Source organism: Pararge aegeria, chromosome 24 (assembly GCF_905163445.1).
Source record: "Pararge aegeria chromosome 24, ilParAegt1.1, whole genome shotgun sequence".
Lineage (NCBI taxonomy): Eukaryota > Metazoa > Arthropoda > Insecta > Lepidoptera > Nymphalidae > Pararge > Pararge aegeria.
Window position 1 is genome coordinate 1,055,872 of NC_053203.1, and position 6,628 is coordinate 1,062,499.

The following is a 6,628-nucleotide window of genomic DNA, read 5'->3' on the forward strand; positions in this document are numbered from 1 at the left end:
GTTTTGCAAGCTTCTTAAGACTTTTAATAATATCACTATCATCTTGGTTATCATCAGAAACTGCCGTAATCTGATTATACGAATACCATATAATTTTAATGGTAGGTTTAAAATGATCATAACTTTTAACTAATTCTTAATGTGTGATTGAATTTCCGGAAAAAAGACGTTTTAAAGGCTTGTTAGTTGACCTTCTTTCCAGTAAGTTAGAGACGTTTTTGATAACTTTACAAATTTATATTCCGAAACCATCGTCTTTATCCTTTTAGAGATTGTATTTGTATCGCGAGTTATTCTGTTGTTGTAGATGTGTATCCCTTTTAATCCTAAATGTTGACTACTTTTAAGAAATTCTAAAGCTCCTAATCTTCTGGTGGTAAACCCAGATCGAGTGCGAGTGCTTGTTGTGAATCAGAATGTAGCAACGTTACAATTACAACTTATTTTATTCTTAAAATATGGTGCACAGGCTTAATTATTACGTTAAATATTTCATTAACTTTCGATTCATTAACTTGATCTTATAATTCCAAAAGACTTCCACGTTAATATTTATGAGATGTTAATCTCATAAATTTATAGCTTTATAGACATCTTACAATTTTTCTTAAATTGCTTCAGCGATCATTCGGGCAACCTGAACTATTGACACAGCAGCTCTGAAAGTGATCGAGAGATTTTATTAAAGCACTGGAGCTTCACCTTCCCAAACTTTTATGGGCGGTTTAGGCGTGGGAAGGCTCATCATGTTCCTTTGAGTATTATCATTATTCCTACTTCAACTATTCCTTGTACAAGCTAATTGCTTAGTTGGCGGGAAAAGGGATAATAACTCATGTTTATTCTATATTACACAATACATTACTCACATTACTTTTAAAAGGAGGTAATAATCTTACTGAATTGTTTCAACGCTGAACTGATTTCGAACTACATTAAGTAAAATCATAACCACGCCCGAAATATAATATTTTGTTATGTCAAAATTTACAGCTTGTTTTATGAAAAGATTTCTGATTAGATATCAAATACTAAAGTTGCGAACGCGATAATATAAAAGTATCACAATTAATCACGACCTTGAGGAAAATTTGGTTATGAGAGAATGTCTGCTGCATCAATTGAGAATTAAGCTTGTATTTCATGTTCGTACAGGAAAACTACATTTTGACTTCTATGTCAGCTAATTTATTAAGTAATGCTTCTCTGTCAATTGTTTATTGCTATATTAAGAACTCTTGGTGTCTATCAATATCATGAATTTAGGAATATGATTCTTAAACTTCCATCAATATGCGAGAATGCATATTCGATTGGTTTATATCTTAAAAACTGTTGTCCTTTAAAATGTAAACTAAATAAAATTTTGGTCAAGTTCGAACAAATCCCAACTCCGTTTACAATCGTCTCTATCAAAACGACAGTGTACGACAATTATAATATAAAAAATGATACATACACATAGTTCTGCTTATGTCAGCAACTTAACACTTCACACAAATAAAATAAAAACAAAAAAATATATCTTAAACATATTATACGATTACATACGTATCTACTCTAAGTTTAAAATTATATAATATACGTAAAACTTTCTCCTATTAGTCAAAACTATGTGTTTTAGATTCTATCAGAGCTATTAAGGACTAAAAAGAAAATATATTCCAAAAATATTTGTCTGTGTGTGAAATAATTTAGCTATTAATAGAATAATTGTCTTTATTAGCTGTAATTTAGAAAGTAGTTGGTTAGCTTAAAAGTGGCCTGAGTATAAGCTTATTATAACATGGAGAGACGATGGCGTTAGAATAAAAAATATCTAAAATTAGGCTTACTACCATCCAAATAAATCTATATTCATAGACCACTTTTAAGCTATAGTTACAGATTAATCTTCTGAAAAGAAATGTACCACAACGAAACTTCCATGTTTCTCGCTCTAGCAATATATAAAATGTATATTTCTGTCACTCATATCGTATGGAAGTATAAAAGCAATACTAGAGAACAAGAGAGGTATTTCCTATATAGTTTATTGGATTATATCCACGATATATGAAATTCGTGATGAGTATTGAATTTAAGAACTCAAACGTATCACTTATTTTTCGCCCTGTATTGTTAAGGTACGCAAATTCGTTTCAAAGTAACATTTAAGCTATAAATACAAATGTACGCTATCGGACGTTTTAGCTCCCGGACGAACAACCCTGTTTTTATTATTTAAAACTCAGCACTCGATTGAAAATGACTTATTACGTCCAGTTGCGTTACAAGATAAAATACCAGGAAAATAAAATAATAATTTACAAGGAACGAATATTGAGGTCTGAGGCATCGTCATCACCAAATTCGAAAATACATTTTCTAATTTGCTGTCTGATGATTATTTGCCGCGCAAATAAATAGGATCGATTAATATTTTTAAAATTCGGATAGGTAAAGGTTCATAATTATATCTTGCGTATTAATAAATTGTATCCCATTTCAACGCTAATGTCAAGTTCATAATTGGAACATTTGATACCGAAGGCAAAATCGATAACATAATTAACAGGTTTCCGATCACCCGATCAATCACACTGATTCGTTATTAGTATTACATTATTACTTTCAGGTTTAATTTTAGATATGTATAAACATAAAAGGAATTATATAAAAAAGATATAGTAAGAGTAAAGATTAAGAAGAATGGGTTAAGAAAGTGGTTTCTTTAATTTTATTTTCCTCAGTAACAACATTATTAGTAATTAATTCGTGATTTGCTTCTAGCGTTTAATTTAATTTATTAAAGAGTACACCTTAATATTTGTGTGTATATGTTTTACTAGGTACTCATAGATTGTCAATGTACGATCCGTAACGCATTATTAAGTTTATTTTCCTGGTCTATATTTTCTAAATTATAGGGTTTTAATGTCACTTTATTATAATTGATTGTATTCTCTTTTACGAAATCGTATACCTAACTATAGTTATTCAGACAGCCTCCCTTAAGATCCTTCCCAGGCTTCCTTCTGCAAAATCCAATATCTAGATAATATCTTTGAATATCTACGAATGATCTTTAGTATGTGTTTTCCTTGCCTGTTAACTGTAGCCGTGAAACGATTTGAGACGTATCCTCTTATCTCCGTGATCAAATTCATTGCGCACATTAACATAAATACGAATTAAGCTATTAATATATCTAAATAATTATTAATAAGCTGTCGTATCATCGAATGTACGTAGATGATTGTTGATTGTTATTGTATATTCAAATAATAATAATTTTTGTCTAGTTATATATGTGATATTGTTATTGGAGTCATAAATATTTTAAATGCTAATCTGTAGCCTATAACACTGAGAGCGTGTCTCTTGGCACATTTGTCAAACTAAATTTCGGAACGTAGCTTCTTATAGAATGAAATGTGAAAACGATAACTCTAAAGAGTTTAATCTCTTAATTTTTTTCGATGAATACAATTTTAATGGCGTATTGAATGTCACCTCACTGCCGTCTTACTGTTATATTAGTTATGTGATATTCGATATTTCATCGCGTACCTGATTTATCTACATTTGGTACAGATGTGTTCCTATTTGTATTTTGATATATATTATCTAACATGGTAATATTTAGTAACGCAAAAGTGTTAAGAGAAACGTTTTATGTGGAAAGAGGTACATTAACTTCTATATTCAACTTGTTGACTTTTGTGTAATAAGGTAATTTCTCTTTAAGTGTAGGCATTAAGGGGAGATCGAAAGGTGTTGAGGGATGTGTTGCAGGATATAGTATAGGTATTAGTTTAACGAGTGTATACGTGATGTTTGGTATAATACTGCAAAGATTTCAGATGACTTAACACGTCTACTTCGAGAAAAAGAAGGAATTAACGATGATGATAAAATATCACAGAAAGAAAAGTTTTATTTACACTTATGCAAAAACTGTACTTTGTTATTTCTTTACTTGAATTTTATTCGCATAATGCTATTACAACGTCGTTGAGGGAGATGGTAAATTGCATCCTGTATTAAAACGAAAGAGATGACAATAATGGTGAGGACCGTTATAAAGTCCAATAATGGATATTAAATCTTAGCATTCTACCGTGACATAATTAGTACATATGTAAAATCTGTTGCAGTCTTGTATCAGCATCCGAATTATCTAATTTTAATATTATGTAATATTAATGGTATATTTAATTCAGATTTAGTATCGTAGTTAAAATTAGTCATCAATCTGTCTCATTGTTTGTTCTTTTGATTAGTTTAATCGATCGAATTACAGATTAGTTAATATATGATCCAGTTTAAAAATGATTTTGCTCAACATCATTGCATGACTAACTTATGCGTAAAATTTAGCACTGTACTACATATTGTGGGCAAAATACTTTATTATCATTTATGTAACCATAATTGTTATCTTCAACACATGCACTTCTAAACGGATTTGAATTTTTGCAATATTGCTATCCAATGTCTGGGATTATGACGTTGATTACACAATTTATTAACGTAGGCTTAATAAACTACGATACAAAATATAAATTACCTACATGAATAAAGTAATTATTGATAAGTATAATACGATCAATTTATAGTAAAACGCAACAAAGCAACACTACTTTAATCTTTAAAGCTTTATGTGATCTGTAATACATTACTTATCAATTTAATTAAACAATCTATTAAAAATATTGCAATACTTAATCAAATTGTTAAGAAATGTCTTATATAACTTATGTTATTTTGAGCTATTTTTATAAATATTATTGTATTTTCTGTGAAACTTCTACAATATTTTTATCTTTGGTAAAAATAAGCAAATGTGACTTTAAGTGCTAGTTTTCGACAGACCTTTTCGATAAATAACTGGGCTTTTAAATGTTTTTTTTTTTCAAAAAACGACAAAAAGTTTGTGTTATGTTGTGTTTGACCATAGTGTAGAATTATCAAATAGTCAAATTTCTCATTTTACCCAGGTATATTTTAGTCTATGTAATTGCGGATAACCTACAAAATCAAAGTCTCACATAATTATAGCAATAAGTACAATAATTATTGAAGCAATAACGAATAATTTAATAATAAATAAGAAGTATAGTGTAATAAAAATATAATGTAAAAATTATTATGACTTTTTATTTTCACCCCCTTACCTTTTGTACGACGACGACAACGACGGTATATGTGTAACTTTTATATAAAATAGTTCTTTTTAAAAAATATTTTCAAATCTACCCGTGCGAAGCGTTTTAAATGTGTTTCACGATGCGGGTTTAGTTCTTAATGTGAAAAAAACCAAACTGATTCATATCAGATCATCATATCTAAAATTCATTCCCTTTAAAAATATTATAGCTCACGATCTTGTCTACACAGTGTAAACTATAATTCATGTAAGTGCCCTTCGATTGAGCTAGTCGACCGATATACCTATCTCGGTCTTACTATTGACTACAAATTCAACTGGAGTTTCCACATAGACTACGTATGTAATAAACTGAGGCAATTTCTCGCCAATATAACTATTTTAAATCGACGGATTCCGTTTAAAATCAAATTAATGCTATATAACTGTCGGCGCGCTTTACAACCATAGTGTAACGTCAAGTACGAATATAATTAATGTCAATGTCAGTGAACTTTGCGTCATCTGTCAATGTTACTTGTCACACAAAATATGCAATATCATTCACTTCTTTAAATACAACCTTCGCTGAGGTCACGTTTTTTATTAACTCAAACCTGCATCAAGAACTCGGGGCGGTCTGCCTATCGGGCCCTATGGTGTGTCCAATCTAAGGATTGAACTTGGACTCTTTCGCTCTTACTTACGTACAAGATGGTCTCAGTAGCTACGGTCGTACTTATAAAACTTATCTCAATAACATACTAACATAGCTTACAGTTAAGAATTTTAAAAACTATTGTCTGCCATTCCATTAAATCTAAATACGATGGTAATGATCTAGGGCTTTTTAATTATTGTTAAACATAACCTGTTCAGGAACAGTTTAAATATACTTTATTGAAAGATGAGTTAACGAGCCAATGCGAGCTGAGCCAACCGCATGCACATTAGGCGCGAACAATGCATACGGTGAGCGAACGACCGCCTTTTTGGTTCCGCGATTCATGAACGAACTACCTTCAACGTTGATCCAAAATGTAAATATTAAAAACATTAAGCGTAAACTCAAAGAATACTTTTTAGCGAAGTTAGTTGGCTGACTCTTTTGTATCTCGTATAGTTTATATTCATTTATTTTGGTACTTACTACTAAAAACAATTAAAATTTACAGCCTTACTTAGTGCCTATCGTTCTAAAATGTAGCAGTATGTTTTTCCCACAGCTGGTTTTATTCTTCTAATTAACACCTTAGGATTACCTAAGGTGCAGATAGGCACCAAGGACAAACCTCTGCGGTTTTTTCGGTGCTTAGCTTAGTATAACTAACCATTTTATTGTAATTGTTTTATTTGATAAAAAACACTTCTCGTTTATAAAGAGTAATGTTTTGTAATTGCAAATCAATTATGCAAAAAATTGCACCAAGTTAAACGGTCAAGCCATGTGGAGGTGCCAAATGCAAAGTCAAATATTTCTTTATTTAAATAGGCACA